We start from the raw sequence: 27,387 nt of genomic DNA on the forward strand, positions 1-27,387 counted from the left end.
TTTTATTCTGACCTCTACAAAAATTATCCAGTGGTGCATTACCTGTTCATATCTGTTTTATGCAACAATATGATTCTAGTGCTAGGTTTTGATGAGATGAAGAATAAAACATTTTACTTCAAGGGTCTTAATTTCTATTTCTCTATCTTCCACTAGACTCTAAACTCCAAACTCCACACTCCAAGTGTGATTTCTTTGCAGTTGTATTTCCAACTTTTAGGCAACTATTTGGTTAGGTGAATAAAACTGAGTTTTAGCTATGGTGCATTCTAAAGTATAAAGCTGTTAAGTAACGAACATATTCTTCTATAGCTGAAACTTTTAAGAAATGAAGTTATTTGAAACATGGGTATCGCTGTCAAGAAAAGAGAGGAAGATTTTTGTTTTAATCACTATTTAGTAAACAAAATATTTTAAAATAAATATGTAAACATTTTGTTATTAATATGTGAAAGTAATTTGTAAAACACAAAGATTAATACTGAGGAAAGTGTCTTTCTTGTGCTTGGATTTAACCAAGAGTTGTTTATAGCTTCAAGAAATCATATCACCAGTGGCAGGTGTACTTTTGATTTGAGTCACCAATAAAATGTACCTGTATTGGGGCGCCTGGGTGGCTCAGTTGGTTAAGCGTCTGCCTTCAGCTCAGGTCATTATTCTGGGTCCTGGGATCCAGCCCCGCATCGGGCTCCCTGCTTAGTGGGGGACCTGCTTCTCCCTCTGCCTCTGCTGTTCCCCTTGCTCATGTTCTCTCTCTTGCTCAGTCTGTCTCTCAAATAAATAAAATCTTTAAAAAAAAAATTACCTGTATCAACTACACTTGGATTTGTATTTTCAAGGTGATTCTACATGCAGGTTATGAACCATCATTATTTCACTAATATGATCCAGCAGTTACATGTTGAGCTACATATAATTTTACTAAAATTAATTTTCTTTTAATTTTTTCATTATATAATACAAAATATTATATGCATACACATACAGATTTATTATATTTGAATTGTGAAGAAAGTGTTTCACAGTATTTGTTACAAAAAAAAAAAAGACATTCGTTTCATCAAAGTGAGATCTATTGAGCTAGACTTTGAAGTTGCAGGTGGACTTGATAACATAACAGTAAGAAACTCACATTGTATATTAAATTTTGTGCAGTAGCTATACTGAAATTTTAATTCTGGAATGGAGTCTCTCATTAAAACCACACAGCATGAATAATAAGTATTCTTAAAATAAATAAATGCACTTTCAATTTAAGTGAGTTTTGTTCCATTCCTTCCCTATTTTTCTCCTCCTCTCCTCCATTATTTAAACTTCTGTTCATATACTAATTGTCCTTTGTATTTAATATGGACTTGTGTTTTATGGATATTGGTGGGGAATCTGTGAGTCTGTAGTAGAGTCCGTTCCTCCAAAAAGTTCTTGTGATTATTTTCCATACGGAAGTATTTTAGTTTTATCAATTAACTTCAGATTTCAAATACAAAACTCCTGGAAAGAGAACACTTTTTTAATTGAAGTATAGTCAACACATAATATTATATTAGTTCAGGTGTACAACATAGTGATTTGACAAGTCTATACATAATGCTACACTCACCACAAATGTAGCTACCATCTGTTACCGTATTAGAATATCATTGACCATATTCCCTGTGCTGTCCCTTTTATCCCCATGACTTATTCATTCCGTGACGTGGAGCTCTCCCACTCCACTTCACCCATTTTGCCCATGCCTCCTCTCTGGCAACCATCAATTTATTCTCTGTATTTATGGATCTGTATCTGCTTTTCTTTATGTATTATGCATTTGTTTTATTTATTTATTTATTTTTTAGAATCCACATAAAAGTGAAATCATATGGTATTTGTCTTTCTCTTCCTGACCTATCAGTTAGCATTATACCCTCTAGGTCCATCCATGTTGTTGCAAATGGCAAGATCTCATCCTTTTTTGTGGCTAAGTAATATAAGAGAACATTTTAAATCAAATGTTTAGAATGTACTATTTTGTCTACCTGCTATCTCATTCAAATGAGAATTGCTTCTTTGTAAGTAGTTTTTGAAAGCAGGTATTTTGGTTTGCTTCTTTTATGAAATACTTTTCGCTTTCACTGAGATATTTGCACTTTGAGTGTACTAGCATTATGCGGGCACCCAGTTCCTATCTACCACATTGTGGATTTTCTTTTTCCCTCTATTTCTGGTTAAAATGTAGGGGTCTATGTTCTTTATGGCAGCTTTGGCTTCTGAGACACTATGGCCGTTGCCTTTCAGTTTCCTCTTCATGTTTGGTCGCTTATAGTATTGGGTAACTTGTTAGTCCATCTATGCAAGTAAAATGTAGGTTTTAATTTACAACAGGAATTTTTGTTGTTGTTGTTTGTTTGTCTGTTTTTTGTATAACGTCTAATTGGCTAAATTACCAATAGCTCAGTTTCAGGTTTTTCTATTTCAAAAGCCCTGCTTCACATGACTGGTGCAGGTATGTGTAATATTGACTTCATATTAGATAAACTTCTCTAGAGCTGTCTGTTAGACATTACTTGTTTTATTCTTATGTCTATTTTAATAGGTAACTCTGACCTTGAACTCGCTGCATATATTTGACTAATGAATATTTTATACTCACTATCTTTTTCCATAGCTTCAAATCTATATTTGAGATGCCTTCCAAACTAGCCAAGTTTCACGTGTTCTACTCTAAACTTTTCTTGACATTCCTGATGTTTTAAAAGCCAGGGCCTAATTTTGTTCAGACTGGTTATTCATTTGACCAATTCTTAGGCCTAAAAGGGGAGAAATTGACATTTTTAAGAACAGAAGGCATATCTAGGAATAGGGTTTGTTTGTTTTGTTTGTTACTTTTCAAAAGATTAAATTATTACTGAATTTTTCAACTCAGCATTGGATTCTCTGTGAAAAAGGAGGGTCATGATTTCGTTTGTTCCATGGATAGCAAAGACAAGGTGTTTGAAGCTGAGGAAGTAGGTCTAAGATGTTGCAACCCAAAAGGCGGAAGTAATTAAAAAAAACAACATGATAATTATGATAACACACACTTATATATGTGAGATTATTCCAAACACTTTGTATATATTAACAGTTTAATTCTCGTAATAACCCTGTGAGGCAGATATATTATCACCACAATTTTTAGATAGGCTGTGGCCCAGTGAGGTTCAGATGGTTCACTAATTGTCACAGAGCTATTAAATACGGGTTTTGAGTACAAATTTCAGAATCACTCTTATGCCTATATATTATAGTACATGAAAATTTTTATTTTTACATAGCCAAGTCAAAAGAGAAATTGAAGAAGGTGAGAGATCCATTTGTAAGATTTATCAAGAAGCTGGACCTTAAAGAAAGGGTGGTTCGTATGCTATAATGAAGAGACAATAAAGGAGGTCTTCACAAGTAGCCTGATACAAATCCCAGATTTGACATTTGCCAACAATGTTGCTTTCTTGGACAATTTATTTAGTCTCATTGACCATGAATTTCATGTTCTGTACAATGGATACAACTATGACAACTCTTCAATCTGTTGTGAGGACTAAAGGTTAGGGAACAAACACTATACCATAAATGTCAATTTTTCCTTTTTTTTTTTCTTTTAAGTGTCACTAATAAACCAATATTTTTTAGATGGGGGAAATTTGGGGGCAGATACTAATTGTATAAAGCTCAAAATAATCACTACATGATCCGGAGCATTAAGACTATCCTGGATATGTAGAAAAATTTCCTAAGGGAGACATTTTTGGTATGACTCAGTGTAAGGTTGGTTTAAGGTTCAGTGCATCTTCACTTTCCTTTTGGAAAGCAATCTACCAGATGCACTTTAAAAAATTTTGCATCTCTTTAGTAGAATAATTTCACATCTGGAAATCAAACTGGAGGCAATGATCCTAAACATGTGAGGGAATTTGTGAAGTTCATTATACTTTTAATGATAATAAGTAAACAACTTAAATATTGACTACAAGTAGAAGAATTAAATAGATGATGATATTTAATATAATATTATGCATGAAAACATTTCTGAAAGAGTAGGTGTCTTGTTACTGTAGGTAACAGTCTGTAACTTCTGTGGACATTATTACAATTGTAATAAAGAAACAAAATAAAATTAAAACTCTAGGAAAATCTGGGGGAAAAGGCAAATGTTGGCAAAAAGAAAAAAAGAAAAGTTGTTAAACTGATTGTCGTATCTCTTCTGCTATTACTAATTTCATATAGATTGATCTACGATTGAATTGTTGTTCTTGCTCAAACCAGGAAACATCATTCCAATGCTTTGTCAATGGGACCACTGCACTTGCTTTAGACTAAAATTTGTACTTTATAAAAAAGTATCGATAGTTCATGCTTCCCCCTTTTTTTTTTAAAGATTTTATTTATTTATTTGATGGAGAGAGAGACAGCCAGTGAGAGAGGGAACACAAGCAGGGGGAGTGGGAGAAGCAGGCTCATAGCGGAGGAGCCTGATGTGGGGCTTGATCCCATAACGCCAGGATCACACCCTGAGCCGAAGGCAGACGCTTAAGCGCTGTGCCACCCAGGTGCCCCCATGCTTCCCCTTATTAATGTGATTTTATTAAATTAAAATACTGTCAGTTTAATTATAAAATCTAAGTTTATTTTATTTACTTAATATTTTATGATGTTATAATCCAATTTAGATTATTTTTTGTCTAACTATAATATTAAGATGATTTGGCATTCATTTTGCTTTATTTTACTTGAAAAATCTCTTTTAAAAGGTTTCCAACAACTATGCTATTGTCGATACTATTTCTGGATTTTTCTCAGGCCATCAAAAATCCGTTGTCATCTTACAATATTCCAGAAGAATAAAGTGCTGTGGGCTGCACATCTAAAGTAAACGGGTTCTGTACTATTTCACAAAACAATGATTATGACTTACAGTTGCTCAGAACTAGCCTTGAAAGACTGTGTCGGCCTTATGTGATACAGACAGTTGTATACCAAAGATTTGCAGATTCTGGAAACAGCTAGTACCATAAATAAGTTATTCAGTTGGAATTACAGGAGTATAATTAAGGACTCTGGAGAAGGATCTAGAACAGATTTGTTTTCCTTCATGTAACAAACATTGTAGTGATTGCAATGTATATGTGTATATATATATATATATGTATGTATATATATATGTATCTCATTTGGATTGCATTATGCTGGATACAGCATATATATGCATATGCTGTATATATATGCATATGCTGGATACATATATATATATATAAAATAATATATATATATATGACAGGTCTTCTTAGATTTATATTTGACAGGAAAAGAGAGAGACATATGCATAAATAAATGTAATACTAATAATGACCATGAGAATTTTTCTTTCAGGTTGTTATTGCTTCCATTCTCTCTGTCATTAGCCATTTACAGATGATTCTCCTGAAAATATTTTCCAATCATTATGTTCATATTTACCACCTCTGTTCATTTTTCATTAGAAGCATAGTGATTACATATTCAGTATGCCACCCTGAAGTCATACCAGAAGCTTGTAAGAGTGTAAACTCCCCTGTTCCACCAGTATTTATGAAATGATCATAGTAATCATTAATACAATTAGGTACTAGTCAAACATATTGACAGAACAATTCCCAAATACAGAAGCATATGAAAAGAGAAGGAACATAATTTCTTTAGATTTTTGTTTATATGAAAGGGAAGAAAAAGCAGACACTAATTAAGAAGTAGAAACATCTTATTGGGTCTCTCAGAGAATTATAAATGCAAAAAAAACAAGTTCTAGGTTAAATTTTTAGGAATAATGTAAAAAATCTTGTATAGAAATGGCCTTAGAAAATTTTCCTGCTTTGGCCCCACCAAACATCAGAAAAAAATGATTTGTTGTCCATTAATTACACTTTTACACTGAGAAATTGAGTTTGTACACACAGCATTTCCTGAAAGTGAGATACGTTTGCTTGTCAAATTCACAAGCAAAAGGAGTTTCAAGTCTGTTGTTCTTCCCATGGAAATTTGCACGAATGCTTCATATAAGTGGAGCCTACATAATATCTTAACATTCTAACTGAAAGAAAGTAGGGAAATATAATTTTTTTAAAAAATTTCTACCTTGAGTTTCTACCTTGAGAATAGGTCTTTAACAGATTTGTTTTAGAAAAGTCTGGGGGAAGAAAAGAAAAGAAAATTCTGGAGAGAAAGATGTAAATTTCCAAATTTCCAAATATGACTAAAGTGTTCAAAGGTTGCAGGACAGCTAGAAATCCTGTCTATCATAATATTATTTGGTTTTCTTTAAACTGAAATGATCAAATCCATCCTTTAAAACCCTTGATAAAGGATTACTCAATAATTTTAAAGAATAAAATCATCAAAATTCAGTATATCTTTTTTGTTAATTATGACTACCTCTCATGTGGTATAATACTTCAATAATTTTACCTCAATAGGTGACATTTAATTTAAATAATCTGAAATAAAAGTAGCTCTAAGTGTTTTCTGGGTATGAATAAGTCTATTATTATCAATAAATTTTTCCTGTCTTTATAGTTTGATAATAAAGTGTGTCCTTTCAGATCAAATAAGAACTTCAGATAGAACTATGCAACATGAAAAATAAATACAACTGAATAAAAAATTATACCTGATATTTTAGAGTTTATCTTTAGTATAGCGATTTATTTGTGTATTATATTAAGAAAGGAAAAAAAGGATTCAAAAAACATCGGCTTGTAAAACATAATTGGTCCTATGAAATCTAAGTTTAAAATACCAATTAATAATTCAAAATATTTGCAAAAGAATTGTTTGCGAATTTATTCTAGAATAAATTAAAATAAACAGGAAAAAGACCAAAACTATATCAAGTATTCAATAAAAGGGAATATGGGAGAATCGATTCTGTGATACTTGAGATAGCCAAACAACAAAATTAAATTTAAAATAGTCAATTGATGGACTTTACAATACAAACCAAGAAAAGTAAATGAGATATTGCAAATTTAGGGGAAAAAGACTACAACCATATTAGCACTGCTGAATTCTGATTTTGTATAATGAAAGGCAAATTTGAGAAAAAAAGTTCCAGAAATCAGAGATGAAAGACAAAGAATCGATATGACTAAAGAGATGAATTAATTAATTATGTACCCATTCTTTGAGCCAATCAGTAAACTTATACTGAGCATTTGTTGTTTGTCCTGAAATATTGTAAGTACTTTGAGTAAAAAACAAAATGGCAAAAGCAAAATTCCCCTCCTGGTGAGGGGAGTGTCTATTCTTGGAGTAGACAAAATGAAGAAACCAGAGTACGTGATGTAAATTCTGGTGATAGTAAGTGCTATGAAAAGAAACAAAGTATGTAAAGAAGCTGAAGAATAGTAAGTGATTACTTAAAGTTAGGATGGTGAAGGAATACTTCAAGGAAAACACCTTAAAAAGAAAATGAGTCATGTTAAAATCTGTGGAAAGCATATTTCAAGCAGAAGCAAGCACTATGTACTGTACCTACTATTTTTAGTGGTTATAATACATTTAAACAATCATGTTTAACATGATTGTTAAGGATCTAAGTCTCCAAGTCTCAAAGTTTAATCAATACCACTGTTCTACTCTGGGAAAGTCTATGAAGAATACTTTACCTCTATTATTATTTTATATTTTAGTTTCACATTGTTCCAACCTCCAAAAAACTTAGTTATTAATGTTTCATTAAATTTTCATATAAATTTACTAACATTTTAAGCATCTGTTCTGTTTTTTCATTCATCTTGCTTTTTTTTATTTATTTATTTTTTTTTGGATAACTATACTGCAACTTAGTACAACAGATTTTTGAACACTAGATTCATGTGGGACTCACTTGTGGATTTATTTTCCTGGTAATAGAGTGACTTCTTTGTTTAGTCTTTTTTACTACTCCAAAGTCTGCCTGATGAAATAATTTTAATTAGCCATTTTCTTTCAGATCTAACTCTAAGAACGGCATTGAGGAGTATGATCTAGATAAGAGCTCATTGATCGAATTTATGTTAATTCTTGAGAATATGGCTGACCTTTGGATAGTCACTTGAGAGGCAGGGGAGACTGAAGTTCTTAGAAGAAAGTGCAGTAATACACAATCCATAAGATAGATGCCCCTACAACTCAAAAGCATAAAATCAAATATTAAAGTGAGACTAAAATATGTTCTAAATATAAATGCAAATACATATCAAAATCATCAAATATGTGTATGTTCTTAGACACAGCCATACTACTTATAAAATTAATCTAGAAGATTAATCAGAGACATTAAATTTGTTATTTTTTAGTAACAAGTAAGTAAGTAAAACTTTCAGCATATCTAAAAATATGGCAGAAATCTTCAAATTTTTAAATATTGTTTTTAGGGAATATTTTGTTGCCATCAAAATCATTTTACAGAAAATGCTTTTAAGGAGTGTATATATATATATATATATATATATATATATATATATATATATATACACATATATATATATGATAAATTATAATAAACAGACTACAAAATATCACTAACAGAATAATAGTATCCTTGTAAGTGAACAAAATAATTTCCAAGGTAAGTCATGAAAAGTAGTGATAACATTTAACAAAATGTTAACAATAACCAATTTTGGCAGTTAGGCTTATTGCTGATATTTACTTTTTCTTTTATCTCTTTATTATTTTTTAATTTTTGTATTTGCTAAGTTAACAATATTGGATATAAATTATTAATTAGGAAACAGGGTCCAAAGCAAAAATTACAATTTAAAAATTTAATTCTTTACACAAAATTCCTCCTGCTCTTCTTTTTGATAAAGGGAAGAGGGGAAGCCTGAGTCTTAAAATTTAACATTTTCTGTGTAATGTCTGAAATAATGAACTAATGGAATTCTATCACCTTGAGATTCATGCTTCTCTACAGTTCATGGGAAGGAACACAGGAAGCTAACCCTCTTCTCCTGGCTTCACAATCACACATGCAAGATAAATATGACTAGACCTTTTAATGGGAAAAATAGGTCCAATCAATTCTATTTGTATTCTATTTATACCTTTGTATTTAAAAACCAGAACAGATATTCTTCTTTAAAAACAAACAAAACCTCTTAATTATATCAGAACAATGTGGTTTAATAAAAATATAATCTCCTGAAATAACATATTCCTTAATCCTAAACCTGAGAGTTGGATTGTTTTACAAAGAGCAGAGTGCTAATGTATCATTCACAGTTTCCATGCTAAGCAGAGCCTAATTTTAATCATGAACATATGTTTGAAGGAATCCTTACTGTTTCAAGAGAATGACTCTTACTGCATCATCCTCCAGTGAGATAATAGCATAGTTCATTTTCCAGTCAGGTATAATCTTTTGCTTTCGAGTAGATATGGCATTAATGACTTTCAACCTGAAAACCTGGTTAAAACCTATTTCATGATTAATTAGTCCCCTTTAGAAACTCAATTAAATGCTAGATGCCACACGTTAAAATGGAGAGATAATGACTGACAGAATGGAGAAACATGGGTGTGCATAAATTGTCTCTGACCTGATTTAAAGACTTAAACTGAAAATTTAACATCAAAAAGAATATTATAATAATGTGTCATGTCCATCATTCTCTCAGCCAGGGTAGCATCATCAGGTTTTACCACAGTGTGAATACTGACATTGTTTCATTACGTTTAACATTTGTTTTAGTCGAAGTACACAGTTCCTACAGGGTGGGATATTGTAGTTGTCTTAGAACGTATCGATTTTCATAGCACTATGCAGACTTTTTCACTCTTTGGTAAATTTTACTTGGAGATATTTTCAGGATGATATCAGACCATCACATTAAAAGCATAGAATCAGAATCCTGGAAATAACTGTTTGATGAGATTGTTGGCTCCGAGAAGAACGTTAGAGCCATTTGGTCCAATTTTTCATTTTTTTTTTTAATTGCCCTACTCAGGTTCAGAGAAGTTGTTTGTAGTTGTGGTCATACAATACTTTTTAATGAGTTTATTTTAATATCTGGATGTCTGAACCCCAGATTCATCTGACATCTTTTTTTTTTTTAAGATTTTATTTATTTATTTGACAGAGAGACAGCCAGCAAGAGAGGGAACACAGCAGGGGAGTGGGAGAGGAAGAAGCAGTTTCCCAGCAGAGGAGCCGATGTGGGACTCGATCCCAGAGGGATCACGATCACGCCCTGAGCCGAAGGCAGACGCTTAATGACTGTGCTACTCAGGCGCCCCAATCTGACATCTTTTTAAAAACTTCTCTAAAAAGTGTGTTAGTTACTTGTTTCATAGAAATAAAACTTTATATGAACAGTAATTGTCGGGTACCAGATAAGTCAGGGTGCTTGGATGCAGCCCCGCAGCAGGCTCGCTGCTCAGCAGGGAGTCTGCTTCTCCCCTTCCCTCTATCCTTCTCCCCCACCGCCGGCTCCTGCTTGCTTGTTCTCTCTCCCGTGCGCGTGCTCTCTCTCAAATAAATAAATAAAATCTTAAAAAAAAGAAAAGAAAAGAAAACCATTGGCTTGAAGATAACAGACCCTAAAAATAGGGTCTTAGTGTATAAAATTAAATCTTTTTGTCAAAGACTCAACTAGAAGATCCAAGATCCTCATTGAATAAGTGCATTGGGCAACCATTCTGGGCATAGAACTGTTGTGCACATTGGTCCTGCCTTGTGGATAGAGATTACCGTAACACATACTAATGGAAGATCGTTTAGCTTAGAGCTCATAAAACAATTAAAATACCTTTAGCAACTATAATATAGAGAATACTGGATTAGATGGATCATCCGTCTCAGCTGATATATTTGTTATATACACATATTTAAAGATTTTATTTATTTATTCAACAGAGATAGAGACAGCTAGCGAAAGAGGGAACACAAGCAGGGGGAGAGGGAGAGGAAGAAGCAGGCTCATAGCAGAAGAGCCTGATGTGGGGCTCGATCCCGTAACGCCGGGATCACGCCCTGAGCCGAAGGCAGACGCTTGACCGCTGTGCCACCCAGGCGCCCCTATTTGTTATATTTTTAGCATACTTAGGCATATGCCACTTTACCTGTTATACAATTTCCCTAACATCACTTAAACAATATTAATTAGCTAAACCTCAGTTGTGACTGTTCATATCAAATACATTCTTCTAAGAATTCAAGACATTTTAAGGTGTGAGATTGTGCTTAAAAAAATATTAGTAATACCTTTTTAGTAATAAGATTGTGTATATGTGTGAATCGTAATTATATGGGTTGGTTTGAGTCTTATTTCTTAGCTATTCAACTGAATACAAAATTATAGCTTCTATTATACAAAAATAACAAATACAAATAATTAGCATCCTTGAACCTCTCAAGATTGCAATTTGGCAGGAATATTTGGCAGACAATACAGTCAGGTATCCACTAGGCTATAAATAGAGAATACAGACTATTTCTCTTGGCACTTACGTCAACAAACTATAAGGACAAATACTTTGGACGGTTTCCAAGAAATATTTTTCCTAATTGTTGTTAGATTGTTCAAAGGGAGTTCTTAAAATACAAAATCTTTTCTAAAAGAGAGTTATTTTAATTTAGTTTGAAGGAGTTAAAACACTGGTGACAAAAAAAATTATGCTCTTGACTCTAAATTACCTTTCTTTGAACTTTTGTATACAATGTGAATGAGCACTTCATAGGCCACATTTAACTAAATGCCTTTGTAATCAATAATCACAAAGTACTCATTATCTGTATTTCTTCTAATTAGAACCCACATTCTAAAAATATGCTGTGCATGAATTAAATACAAATTGAATTTACTGACTACATTACAGTATTTTATATGGTTTTCACTGCATGTATGCTGGTAGTTTAAGAACTGACCAGCAGGCCCCAAATTGCAACTGGAGGTTTGAGTTAACACATTTACAAAAAGTAGTATAGTTTTTCTTAAATGCATAGAAAAATAATAGGTGTTCATGCATAGTATTTCAGTGAAGTCATAATTATTTTACAGAATACTGAGTTAAGTTCTCATAAATAATATATAGAACAAGATATGACTATTTATTAATGCGAAATGTTAATTTACTTTGAAATAAATTAGTAAAAAACTAAATATCCTTTGCTTCAAAAGGTAAAAGCAAGTATAGACCTTTTTACCACTGGAACAAATTCCTAATAGTTTAATTTAAAAATTATATGTTGGCCACAACTATTAATTATTAAAATCAATTTTTGTGGTATCAATTTGATCATTTATTTCTTTCTTTTTTAAATAATTTATTTGACAAAGAGAGAGTGACAGCCGGCGAGAGAGGGAACACAAGCCGGGGGTAGTGGGAGAGGAAGAAGCAGGCTCTTAGCGGATGAGCCTGATGTGGGGCTTGATCCCAGCACTCTGGGATCACGCCCTGAGCCAAAGGCAGACACCCAACGACTGAGCCACCCAGGTGCCCCTGATCATTTATTTCTATTATTAAACCATTTATGTTTCAACTGGTTTAAAAGTGTATTTAAATTCTGTGAACATTCAGACTAGTATAAGAAAGAGACTGTGTTACAATATTTTAATTAATATATTTGAAAATTATAACTGCATATTTATCAATTTCAAATTTTACTTTAATTTTTACTAATTTGCTCTTTTATAATTTAGCATTTACTAAAGAGGATATGGTTTTCATAGAAATTAAGGAATTTGTCCAAAATTACATAGGAATAGTATGGGCAGTTAAATGGAAGAAGTATTTAAATATATTTTTCTACCTAATTTTGAAAAGAGTTAGAAGGGTTTTAAGTATATTTTTCTATCTAATTTTGAAATGCTTTTTCTACTACACTTGCCTGTCACAGAAATAAACTGTAGAAAATTACATGCCTTGCTATTCATTATTTAACAAGTGGAAATATTGCACAGATGCTCAACATGCCATCATATTTTAAATGAAAATTAAAATAATTTCTCAAAGATGTATACTGAGAAGTCACCATCAAGTAAAACTAGGGGAAAGGATATTCCAGAGTGAATAGTTTGGGCAAATACGCAGACATAGGAATATAGCATAAAAAGACTTCAGTGATACTCACCTGGCAGGGGAGATACAATGATCAAGAAGGTGGTTTTCCCAGGGTGAGGCTTATCCATTTCAGTCTGGATGTGCTGACCACTGCGATTTCCCCAAATGTGAGAAAGTCAACTGCATAATTTGTGGTAATGGGGGACTGTGTTCCTGCTTCCCCCCCCAAAAAAAAAAAAGACTTCAGTGAGATTAGACCACAGAGGTCACATTGTAGACCATAGAATGACCCAGCCTGTGTCTATTAGGGACAGGGGTGATAGGTAAGAGATGGTATTTGTCTCCTATGCTAGGGCATTAAGAATAGAGTTTGTATTACATGAAGAAAAGTAATAAACAAGATCAGATAGATATTTCTGAATCTCAATCTTGCAGAACAGTAGAAAATATTTAAAGAAAGATTGCTATGGCATTCTTCTCACTATCCTCTCAACCTTTAAATAATTGCAGTTATCCTTCACACATGGTAATATTCGTTCTAGATGCTGTGATTAAAATGATATACCAAGAAATTATAGTGAACTCAAAATAAGCTGATCTAATTCTCTCTCCTTTTTAATATAAACAAACAAAAATTGAACCCAAGCATTTGTCTGACATCGTAAGTGAAGATTAAATTATCTCATATAATCTATATTGATTGAAACTCTGTGAAATGTAGCTAATGGAGTAGATTTTAAGGTATAGTATAATCATAATGATATCTACTTTTAAAATATCAATAGCCATATCCAATAGCCCCAGGCAAAATAAGCCCTTAGGAAACGTTCACTTTCCTCAGGTCTCCCCACCCTCAACACTATTCCCTATCCCCTGAACGTGGACAAAGTTAATCATGTAGTAACTATTATTTCATGTAAGAGTTGTGATCGCATACTCTGTGCTGATGCAGAGTCACAACCCGGGGTTTGAAAAATACTGGCAAATGGCCTGAGCAAATTCTATTTCGCTAGGTTAACCACAATTCTGGTACACAGTCAAGATCAGCTATCTTGCTGAATGTTACCTTCATATTAATTCTCTGTGCCAATAGTTACAATTACAAAGTGTTGAATAGCTTAATTTTTCATGTCCAAATGGTTTTGAAATAATATAAATATTTAAAGCAATCAGAAGAAAATAAATAACTGATATGTAGAGAAACATTTTATATTCTTATAAACTTTGGGAGTTTAATATGCTATAATATATTTATCAAATATAAAAAAGAAAATAGAACTCATACAATGTGATATAATTTATGCCAGGAAGTCATCCTAAAAATCATGGAGTGATTGTTGTAAGTAACTTTTAAAGGGTTATCCCTGTCTGTGATTGTTTTGCATCTTACTTTTTCTTGGTAGAAGTAGAATACATTGCATTGACAGAATAGCAAAATATATTTTAGTCATCAAAAATCATGAAGGTACAGATATAAAACAATAGTTACGGAATATAGGAGGAAACTAAGGTGAAAAGGACATGATTTGTGCTGAGAGAAGCATTCAAAATTATATACAGAATGGTCTGCATTTTGAAATTTTGCAACTGTGGATGAGAACTTGCCATTTATTATATTTAATATATTATATGAATGCCTTTGATCCTTATTGAGTTTAAGTAATTAGTGAGTAGATATTTTAAGAATATTAATAATTAACACCTTTATATAGTAATGACTATGTATCATTTACCCTTGTCAGTATTTTATATAGGTGTGTACACATATATAACAATTTCCTTGACAACTAAAGCAATAATTATCTTTACATAAAACTGTTATTATCTTTATTTTATAATGATCTAATTCAGGCATAGAGAAAGTAAATTGGCCAAGTTTACTAGGGAAATTTGTACCGAGATTATATTGATTAACAGTCCATGCCCTACACATTTTAGGTTTCTATTTTTGTATTACTTTTTTGTGTATCTTGCCTATGTTATATCTGTAAAGATATTTAACCATTAGAGTAAAATTTTAAGTGTATGCTTAAACCATATTGAATTCATGTATACAATTTATGAGCTTATACACTGTTTCACCATAATATGATATCAAATCTAATGCAATTTTAGGGAAGAATTCCCTATACAGTTGATTGTAAGGAATTAATATTCACATTTAAAAGTACAATTCAGCATGCCTGGGTGGCTCAGTCAGTTAAGCGTCTGCCCTTGGCTCAGGTCATGATCTCGGGGTCCAGGGATCAAGCCCCACATTGAGCTCCCTGCTCTGGGGGAAGCCTGCTTTTCCCTTTCCCTCTGCCCCTCACCCTGCTTGTGCTCTCTTGCTCTTTCTGTCTCAAATAAATAAATAAATAAATAAATAAAATCTTTAAAAAAATTTTTTTTAAAGTACAATTCAATTTTCCTTTTTTTTAAATTGTAATATTTCATTTGTTTATACTTATGGAATTATATGTACATATTTCAATAAAAGGAAATTTTCACTTAAAAATTCTCAGATCTTCATTAACTTATCTAGCCAAACTGAAGTGATATTTTCTATGTTTAATTGGAAGTTTTATCTGATAATCTCTAACTGAATTTTTAATATATCTTTAATGATCTAAAATCAGAATTTCACAATGATTAATTACAATTTAATTATGTTAACTATTTATATTTTGAATACTTTCCTTCTCAGACGAGGAATGTGTCAATGGTACTTGTCACTAAATCTATTCTACATTGTCTTGGAGTATTTAGATATTGCAATAAAGTGAGAAAATTTTTAAAAAGCATGATCACTTGAAAAAAGGAAATGAAACTCTCTCTATTTGCAGAATATCTGATTGTTTACATAGAAAATATTAAGGAACCCTCAAAACAACTACTAAAACTAAGTAAATTTAATAGTTACCAGATATAATTTCAGTGGCATTAATTAATTCAAATGGCATGCTAAAAGCAATTTAATGATGCTAACAAACAAACTAAACGGAAAAAAAAATGTTAGATCTCTATATACAGAACTAAAAAATAGCATTTCTGGGAGAAATTAAAAACCTAAGTAAATAGAGAGTTATTCTATGTTCATGAATTGGAAAGCTTAACATTTCTATGTCAATTCTTTCCAAATTGACTTCTGGTAAAATTCCACTAGAAATCCCAAGGGTCTTTTCTTAGATAACATTTTTATTTCTTTTAAAACAGTTTTAGATCTAGCAAAATATTGCAAAACAGTACAGTGTGGTTCATTGATAAGGTGGGCCACTTCAGTGGGGGAGAGAGGAGGGACTATTTTTAATGAATGGTGTTGATACAACTGGATATCCATAAGCACAAGAATAAATTTGGAGCCCCTACCATACACTATATATAAATATAACTCAGAATAGATCAAAGACCTGAATTTAAACCAAAACTATTAAGTTCGTAGAAGGAAGTGTGAAAAATGTCATGACCTTAGATTAAGTAATGTTTTTTAGATATGACACCAAATACACAGCAATCAAAGATAAAATAGACAGACTGTACTTCATCAAATTAAAAATTTTGTGTGTCAAAGAACACTATCAAGAAAGTGAGGGGACAAACTCTATAGAATGGGATAAAACATTTGCAAAATCATGTATCTGACACAGTCTTAGTATCTGGAATATATAGATAACTTTTATAACTCAGCCAAAAAAAGACAAGAATTTTTTTAAAAACTAGGACCAAGATTTGACTAGAGATTGTGTGAAGGGATTACTTCACACTCAGTAAGATAACTAGAATTAAAAAGTCAGATAATAAAAATTGCTGGTGAGGATGCAGAGAAAGTGGAATCCTTGCACACATTGCTTGTAAGAAGGAAATTGGTGAAGTCACCTTTTAAAGCAGTTGGGCAGTTCCTAAAAGAATTAAGCATAGAATTATCATATGAGCCAATAATTCCAATCCTAGGTATGTATCCAAAAGAAATGAGAGCATATGTCCACACAAAAACTTGTATGTGAATTTCATAGCAGTATTATTTTATTTATAATATTTATAAAGAGTGGAAGCAATCTAAATTCTTATCAGTTGACTAAAGGATAAACAAAAAGTGATGTATCTTTATGATGGCGTATCATTCAGTCATAAAAGACTGAAGCACTGTTATAAGCTACAACATGGATAAACCTTGAAAACATTATGCTAAGTGAAAGAAGCCAGACCCAAAAGACCAGATAGTATATGGTTCCATTCATATGAAATATCCAGAATTGCAAATGTATATAGAGAGAAAGTCATTTAGTGACTGCCATGGGATAAATTGGGATGGGGAAGGGAGAAAATGGAATTAAATGCTAGTAAGAACATAGTTTATTTTGTGTTCATAGAAATGCTCTGAAATTATATAGTGATGATTGTTACACAAAATTGAACATGCTAAAAACCATGGTAATGTACACTTTGAAATTTTGCATTTGTTATGTGTATATAACTAAATTTAAAAAATACTATAAACTTAAAAAATAGTACCCGTTATTCCCATATATCTCACACTCAATTTCATCTATTATTAATCTACATTATACATTTAGCATTAATATGGTATATTTGTTACAAGTAAATAGCTTATATAACATATTACTTCTAACTAATGTCCAGACTACATTCAAATTTCCTTAGCTTTTACTTATGTCATTTTTCTGACCTGGAATTCAACATATCACATTACATTTAGTAGTCATGTCTTTGTAACATTTCTCATTGGTGTGAGTTTCAGACTTTCCTTGTTTTTGATGATCTTGTCAGTTTTGAAGACTATGGTTCATTGATACTTAGTAGAATCTCCTTCAACTGGAATTTGTTTGATAATTTTCTCATGATTAGATTGAGGTTAAGGTTTTGGGAAGACGACAACAGAAGTAAAATGGACATTTTTATCACATAATACCAAGAGTTTTCTGTGTGTGTGTGTGTGTGTGTGTGTGTGTGTGTGTGTGTGTGTGTTAGGTAAGGTTTTAATAACTACAGGCCCAGAGGGTTTTTTTGTTTTGTTTTGTTTTGTTTTTTGTTTAATGATATTAATAGGATTTATTTATTTTTAAATTATTTTTAACAATAATTTTTATTATGTTATATAAGTCACCATACAGTATATCCTTAGTTTTTGATGTAGTGTTCAATGATTCATTAGTTGCATATAACACCCAATGCTCATCACCACATGTACCCTCCTTAACACCCATCACCCAGGTACCCCATCCCTTCACCCCTCCCTTTTGTAACCCTCAGTTTGCTTCCTGGAGTACAGAGTCTCATGGTTTGTCTCTCTCTCTGATTTCTTCCCATTCAGTTTTCCCTCCCTTCCCCTGTGGTCCTGGTACAGCCACTCTGGAAAACAGTATGGAGTTTCCTCAAGATGTTAAAAATAGAGCTACCCTATGACCCAGCAATTGCACTACTAGGTTTACCCTAAAGATACAGACGTAGTGAAAACAAGGGGCACATGCACCCTAATGTTCATAGCAGCAATGTCCACAATAGCCAAACTGTGGAAAGAGCCAAGATGCCCTTCAACAGATGAATGGATAAAGAAGTTTTGGTCCATATATACAATGGAATATTACTCAGCCATCAGAAAGGATGAATACCTACCATTTGCACTGACATGGATTGGAACTGGAGGGGATTGTGCTAGGTGAAATAAGTCAATCAGAGAAAGACAATTATCTCATGATTTCACTCATATGTGGAACATAAGGAATGGTGTGGAATATCAAGTGTTTTCAACATGACATCACTATTGATGTTAACCTTAATCACCTGGCTGAGATAGTGTTGGTCAGTTTTCTCCACTTTTTTTTCCGGTTTCTATGTTGTTCTCTTTTGAAGGAAGTGATTATGTGTACCTCACACTTAAGACGTGGGGAGCTATGCTCCACATTCTCAAAAGCAGCATATCTGGGGTGCCTGGATGGCTCAGCAGGTTAAAGCATATGCCTTCGGCTCAGGTCATGATTTCAGGATCCTGGGATCAAGCCCTGTGGGCCACTTCTTGCTCAGCAGGGAGTCTGCTTCTCCCTCTCCCTGCCCCTCCCCCTGCTCATGCTTGCTCTCTCTCACTCTCTCAAATGGATAAATAAAATCTTTAAAAAATTTTTAAAAAAATTTTAAAGCAGCATATCTACATAAATTACTTGGAGTTCTACATGAGGAATTAATTTGTCTCTTCTTCCCATTTATTTATCTATTCAATCATTTATTTAATCAGTATGGACTCACAGATATTTATTTTATACTTTGGATTATAATCCAATACTACTTTATTTCCTTGTTAATATTGTTTCAGGTTTGGCTATTGGGAGCTCTTTCAGTTGATTCCTGTGTCCTTTTGACATATTTCCATCTCTTTTTTGCATTTGTTTGTTATGTTTCTCAGATCTTACTTTTTGGTGGTATAAGTTGCTCCAGGCTCAACTGATATATTTTCTGCATCTGTCCTAGAATTGTCAGTTTCTTCAAGGAACTCTGGTTCCTTTTATTGGAAAATAGTATTAGAAGCAAGATGATGGCTACAGTATGGTGCTAGTTGTTACTGAAGGACCATTATTTCTAGGCCACTCAACTGACAGGGCAAGGAAATGTGTAAGTGTGTGTGTGTGTGTGTGTGTGTGTGTGTGTGTACTAGCTTGTGTGTACATATATATCCACAAACGCTTGTGTAAACATCTGCATCTATTTTAAGCTAAACATAAATTCATATTGATGCATCCAACTCTAATCTATTGCAACATGGATCTTTCTAGCCTCCTCCCCTTACTTATCTATAACTTCTCACTCCAATAGTGAAAAACCTGACTCTCACCATGTGCCATCTAGTTACTTAATTGTTTAATTCCGGTATAAATATATAGTGATTTCAGAATTCTTAACCTTTACCCAATGGGAAACAACTTTATTATCTAGAATACAAATCTGTAGTCTTTCTCTACCTTTGGTTTTTAAGGATCTAAACATTCTGAAGTTACTTAGCTCGGTATTGCTTCCCGCACTTCCTTCAGTAAAGCTGTTTCCTGTATTTCTAATGTGTTTAGATTCTTTTGTCATATTCTGCATTCCATACTGAGATCTGCTGACCTGTGAAATGATTTTTTGAATTGCATATGTTAAAGTTTATTCTATCGACTGTAAATTCTATTGGTTTTGACAAACGCATGCTGTCATATACTCACCATGACAGTATCATATAACAACTTTATTATCCTAAAACTATCTCCTGTGCTTCACTTATTCTACCCTCCTTCTCATCTTGAACCTGTGGCAAGCCACTGATCTTTTAGTTGCACGTATAATTTTGCCTTTTCCAGATTGACATAATATAATCATATAAAATGTAGCCTTTATAGAGGCACATGGGTGGTTCACTCAGTTAAGGATCACCAGGGTCCTGGGATCAAGCCCTGCATCGGGCTTCCTGCTCAGTGGAGAGCCTGCTTCTCCCTCTGCTGCTCGCCTGCTTGTGCTCTGCTCTCTCTCTCTGTCAAATAAATAAATAAAATCTTTCTTAAAAATGAGCATTTATATACTAACTTCTTTGATTTAGCAATATGCATTACAGATTAAACTGTCTTTTTGCAGCTTGAGAAGGCATTTCCTTTCCTCACTAAATAACACTGTATAAATGTACCATTGTTTATTTATTCATCTACCCATTGAAGGAAAGCTTGGTTGCTTGAAAGTTTTGCCAATTATGGATAAACATTTGCATGCAGAATTTTGTGTGAACATAAGCTTTCAGCTGAGATGTTAACTATCGCAGGTGATCATTATTGTGTTCAATAAGCCCCCAAGGATAGAACTTTTTCCAGAGACTAGAGCTTGGAATAAGATCAAATAGCAACAAGGTTGAGAATGGGGTTTTTCAAGAGAGATCAAAATACTAAAGATGGGGCTTTTAACAAGCTCCCAAAGAGGTAAGTCCTTCTGTTGGCTATGAGTCTGCCAGCCCTCCTGACTACCACACCATGGAGGTGGGGAAAGGAGATGTGGATAACTCCAAGCAAAATGCCAAAGATTCCACTGTTTTTACCAAGTTTCACTAAGTTTCTCTCAATAAATGCTTTTGAGTTTTTTTTCTGTGCCTTTGGTTATTTGCAAAAGTTCTCAAATGTTTGATTATCATAGTTTGGCAGTATTTTTGTTTCTTATGTGAGAGAGTGAACTCACAGAGGTCATTAGTTCAACTTGTGAAAGTCCCACACTACTTCGGTAATCTCTTTTCTAATACTTTGCCAAATACAGAGAACATAAACCAGAAATATGCTAAAAAACAAAAACCTGTTTCCTAACCTCTTTCTCTAGACATATAAATTCATGAGTCATACATTCTACCTCCAAAGTTACTATGAATGACACTTTAAGCACTTCTCCAGTGGGTATTATGGGTTGCCATCTTTCCAGTTTCTGATAGTAGCTCACAAGCCACCAACTGCTCAGCAACTAAATCAAAAGTATGCCTTTTAGTTATAAAAATTGTTGTTGTTTTTAATGCCAGCAACTCACTTCTACATACCAGCTTCCTGAATTGGTTATGATAGACATGGTATTGTTATTTCCCTTGACAAGTGATCCTCAATCTCAATGGCATGAAACAGAAAGTTTTTGTTTCCTTCCACTTCACCCAAGATATGTTGGCAGAAGGAGTTCTTCTCATGGTAGCCACTCTAAACTCAAGCTAATGGAGGTTCCATTGCAACAAATAATTCCAAGTTGACAAGGGCATGGGGACTTACTTGCTCAGAGATATAGACCGTTTTTGCTTACATTCCATTGGCAAAAACAAGTCACACGTACAGAACCAGCTTCAAAGGAAGAGAGAAATTGCAATCTAACCATGTACCCTTGAGAAGAGGAGAACTTATAGCAAGAATAGTGGAAATATACTCCCAGAACTCTAGCAATTCATTTATTTAATCATTCAGGTTAGGAAGTAGACAGGATAAAAGATTTGCATTCTTATGCCTTTTCTGAGTAAGTCTTGTATCTGCACTGCTAAATCAGGAGAGTAGCTATAACTGTAGAGTAGTTCTAACCTAGAGATGGAAAAATATATTTCATTTCCAATGCAACCTTAAGTAGATTGATAGCAATTGCCCAAGGTGGTATTTTGAGAAGTATTGTGAAGTCTCTTCAAGGCTCAGTGAAAAAGATTGCCATGATTGATTAGTATGTTTCAGATAAGCAAAACTATTATAGACATCTGAAATAGGTAGTTCAATCATTCTACTCTCCAGAGCTCTAAGCGTACAATGTGAACAGTCATGCACTAGCTTTAGAATAATAGAAATATTTTAAATAAAATATCATGGCAAGTACTTACAATATTTTTATAAAATTTATGGTAATTATAGATATCTCAAGAATAGAAATATCTGGCATCTTGCAGACAATAAAAAGAAATACTATCATACCAACAGTAAAGTACTAATTACAGATGCATTCATATGCATACATATATATGCATATATATATTTGTTACACATGAGCTTTGACTTAAAGATTAGAGAATGTTTAGCGATATGAAATTAACAACCATCAATTGAAACATGATAAGTTATTTGGCATCATTTGAAAAGTTCCTAATAACTGTATTTAATCAAACCTATCAAGAAAAATTTCCCAAGGCAACATTGGACTGGGAACAAAAGATTATGTCAAAAAAGAAAATATTCCTCTTAACTCTATCTCCTCCTACTTTTTGTACTTATCTCTGTGTTGATGTCTGATATGTTTTCCCCAAAAGATTCTACAAAGGAATCCCTGCCAATAATTTGCCATTTGCTTGCATCCCTTCCACTACTACTAGGCAAAATTTGGTCTCTCATGAATGAGATCTGCTACTAAATTTGTAGATGTCACTGAATTTGTAGATGTTTAAATAAAATACCTTAAATTGTATTGAAAACCCCTTTCCTTCTAACAGTGGGACACTCAGATTGAACCATGTGGACTCATCCCATAGAACTAATTATTTACCAGAATGCTTTTCTACCCATTTGGCGAAAATATGGTGAATATAACCTAGTATTAATCTGGATCTTCTGAAGAATCATAAAAAACAGTTTAAAAATGTCCATTCTCTTGGGGTGCCTGGGTGGCACAGTTGTTAAGCATCTGCCTTCGGCTCAGGGCGTGATCCTGGCATTATGGGATCGAGCCCCACATCAGGCTCCTCCTCTATGAGCCTGCTTCTTCCTCTCCCACTCCCCTGCTTGTGTTCCCTCTCTTGCTGGCTGTCTCTATCTCTTCAAATAAATAAAAATAAAATCTTTAAAAAAAAAATGTCCATTCTCACTAGTGACATGAACATAGGCATGGCCATTAAGTTCTGTATAACTGAACAGATCTTTAGTTACATAACTATTACTTATATTACAATAAATTTACCTAAGTGATTTTATCTAGATTGGAATTTACCATACCATAATTATAAATTAATTACTTCTTTTGTCAATCACATATCCTTACCAAATAATATCCATGTTTTGCAGTGTCCTATTCCATAATAGACCATGTATAATGTTAAACTTAAAAAGAAAATAGGGAGTGTTTCATGTAAATATCCATTACAACAGGGCTTCTAGGATTTAGCTGTAATTTAGTCCATTTTCTAACTTTTACAGAAAAGATAGCAAAATCCTCCAAATTAAATAACTTGTCCAAAGTCACAAGTTACTTAGTGGTAGGGCCCAGACTATAACTGTTTTTTGACTGATAATTCAGTACTAAGTATTCCCCTGATATTTTTTGTATTTAAAATCAATTAAATAAAAAAATCAGGGGAATATTTGTTTCAGAGGTAGAGTTTAGTGATTCATCAGTTGCATATAACAACCAGTGTTTCTTACAACAAGTGCCTCCTAATGCCCATCACCCAGCTACTCCCCTGATATTTAACTTAAGTTTAACAAAAGTTTTATATTTTATACTAGATTTAAGGTTAAAATAATTGATATTTTGTATAACATCTTACCCCCAAATGTAGTTGCATAATATAATACATTATATAATGAGTGTGACAAAATTTTGACCTGACACAGTAAGGATGGCTTATCCCTACTTAACAATCTCTAGTATAAGATTTGGCAGTCTCAAGGAGTGAGAATGGAATATTTGAAGGCTATTTCACTCAGACATCTGGCAGTTGATTCTAGGAAGACTCAAAGAGCTGGGACCTGACACAGCAACTCACTATCTCAGTGCGATCTCTCAAAATGTTAACTCCAGCATGGTGTCTTCCATGTACTCATATTTCTTACATGTTATCTCAGGGCACCTAAGACATGTGTCTCAACAGGGATAGTCAGGTGAAGACACATCACATTTTATGACTTACACTTGTAAATCACTCAGTGAGATGTCTGACACATTTTATTTGTCAAGATCATTACATAAGTCTGCCAAAGTTCAATGGGAGGGCACCTGAATCTTCCCTCTTGATGGAGAAGTGTCAACTTCATATTATAGGAAGATGATGTGTGAAGAAATATTTATTGGTATATCTGTTTTTGGAAAATATAGTCTGAAATGGTCCTCTGTCTGGTCATAATAACTCAAAACCATCTCACATTGAAAATACACTCATCCCCTCTACCAAAACTCCCAAGTCTCATCCCGTTATGGCATTATCTAGGATGTCCAGAGCATCCACAATGATAACTTCTTGAATACAGTCCTTCTAAAGATTATCTGTCCCCACACATCCTACATACAATGATGGGACAGATAAAGGAGAGCTACTATAGATCCTCCAGTTCAAAAGCTGGGAACCTGAAGGCACTTAAGAGTCATGGGTCCAGCCTAGAACATTTTCCCAAATCTCCAAATAGGGTTTGTTCTACTGTTTGGTAAGATCTCTTTGTGTCTTGGCTCTGCTAAGTTACATAAATACATAATACACAGTAGTAATGGTATAATAAAAGAGTAAGGCAGACACAAAATATTGTTATGGAGTTAATATTTGTGTCCTACCAAAAATCACATGTTGAAACCCTCATATGTTGATCTCCCCCATGTGATGGTATTAGGAGGTGGTCCTTTAGGAGGTAATTAGGAATAGATGAGATCATGAGAATCCTTATAAGTCCTTATAGGAGTCATGAGCGGGCTTGCTTCCTTTTTCTGCTCTCTGTCATGTGAAGATGCAATGACAAGTCAACAATCGAGAAGAAGGCCCTCACAAGAACTTGATTATGCTGGTACCCTGATCTTGGACTTCTAGCCTCCAAAACTGTGAGAAACAAATTTCTGTTGTTTATAAGCCACCCAATGGCATTTTTGTTATAGCAACCTGAGCTAAGACAGATAGAAAAAAATAGAGAAAGAACAGGTCTAAATACTGCCTTGTAAATAAATGCAAGAAAAGTAAATGGATTAAACACTCACATCAAAAGATGGAGATTGGTAGAATAAAAAGAAGATGAGGAGGAAAAAGAAGAAGGAGGGGGGAGGAGTCGAGGAGGGGTTGGGGGAGGAGGAAGAGGAGGAAACACAGTCCGACTAAATACTCTGCAATACTCCACTTTCAATACTTGGTAGATCAACAACAACCAGAAGGCTTGAACAATACCATAAAGTAACTAGACCTTATAGACAGCTGTAGAATACAATTATGTGGAAATTAAACACATATTTGGGTGAGAGATGCAATGGGGAGTGACTGCTAATGAGTACAGCATTTCCTTTAGGAGTGATGGATGTGTTTTGAAGTTAAATAATGGTAATAGTTGCACAACTCTGTGAATATACTTAAAACCCCTTCAAAAGGATTAATTTCATGGTATGTGAATGATATTTCAGGAAATCTGTTATAAAAAGTCACTTACAACTTATTAATTACATGACAAATTATACTATTAACAAATAGACAAAGGATCTGAATAGACATTTCTCCAAAGAAGAGATTCGAATAGCCAATAAGCACATGAAAAGATGCTCAATATTAGCCATCAGACAAATGCAAATATAATCACAGTGAGACACCATTTCACACCCACTAGGATGGCTGTAATAACAGAGAGTGAGAAAACAAGCATTGGTGAGGATGTGGATAAAGCAGAACCATCATAAACCACTGGTGGGAATATAAAACGGAGCAGATGCTGTGGAAAAGTTTGCAATTCCTAAAAGGTTAAACATAGAGTTACTCTATGACACAGTTCTATCCCTAGGTGTATAGTCAAAAGAAATGAAATTTATGTCCACACAAAATTTGCACATGAATATCTGTAGTATCATTATTTATAATAGTCCCAAACAGGAAACAACCCAAATGTCCATCAACTAATGAATGGATAAATAAAATGTGGCATATCGATACAATTGATTATTATTTGGTAATGAAAAGAAATGAAGTAGTGATAAACACTACGACTTTCATGAATCTTAGAAACATTATGCTAAGTGAAAAATGCAGTCACAAAAGACTATTGTATGATTCCATTTATATGAAATGTCTAGAATTGGCAAATCTATAGCAAGTACAAGTAAATTACTGGCTGCCTAAGGCTAGGGGGTGGGAGGAGGTTGTGGCAATGAGGAGCAACTGCTAATGGTCCAGAGTTTCTAAATATTCTAAAACTTATTGTGAAGTGGTTGCACAACTCTGTGAATAGAGCAAATACCCTAGAAATGTTCAGTTTATAAGTGGATAAATTATATGGCATGATATATATATATGTGTGTATCAATAAAGGTGTTTTTTTAAAACACTTACTTTGTTCATATATGTGCAACTTGTCTTTACTTCATATGGCATCATCTCAAAGGCTGGGGGCTAGATTTATCTCAAGGCTGAAAATTTATGCATTGAGCGCCTTGGGCTCTCTGTCCATTTCTATATATTCTGAATACATGATCTTTCCAATATAACATTTTCAATGTAGGCAAGTTTTTTATTTATCAACCCAAGGCTGCCCAGATCCATGTTCAAAGAGAATGAGTGACCCAACAAATAGCACTTATCTTTTAATAAACTAGCCTGGTAAGTCACATGCTATCACTTCCACTGTACTCTGTTGGTTGGGGACGTCTTGAGACCCTAACCAAATTAAAGAGGACAATCAGCATTTCTTTTTAAGAAGATATAGGATGCGTGTCTGAAAATATGTGTATGTGATAACTACATATTTGGAAAATACAATCTGCTGCAACTAATTAAGAGATGTTTGATGTTAAAACTCACCAGTTTGCCCCATATTACCAAGTCTCTAATTCTAACATACAATTTTATTTTAAATTAACTTCTGCAAGATTTATCTATTTTAAGATTTATCTAATTTGCCTGTGGAGTCACTCAGGAGAATCACCTTTAGATTAAGGATATGGTGTTCT

The 27,387-nt window shown here is 33.4% G+C and overlaps 1 non-coding gene across 1 annotated transcript; it reads left to right on the forward strand.

The window, feature by feature from the left end:
* The first annotated feature begins 13,100 nt into the window (after positions 1–13,100).
* LOC123784477 (U1 spliceosomal RNA) lies at positions 13,101–13,264 on the forward strand. The gene has a single exon (XR_006777468.1). It is a non-coding gene; the product is annotated as a U1 spliceosomal RNA (small nuclear RNA).
* The last annotated feature ends 14,123 nt before the right edge of the window (positions 13,265–27,387 follow it).

Source organism: Ursus americanus, chromosome 4 (assembly GCF_024610735.1).
Source record: "Ursus americanus isolate L20-20 chromosome 4, mUrsAme1.1.p, whole genome shotgun sequence".
In the NCBI taxonomy this organism is placed as follows: domain Eukaryota; kingdom Metazoa; phylum Chordata; class Mammalia; order Carnivora; family Ursidae; genus Ursus; species Ursus americanus.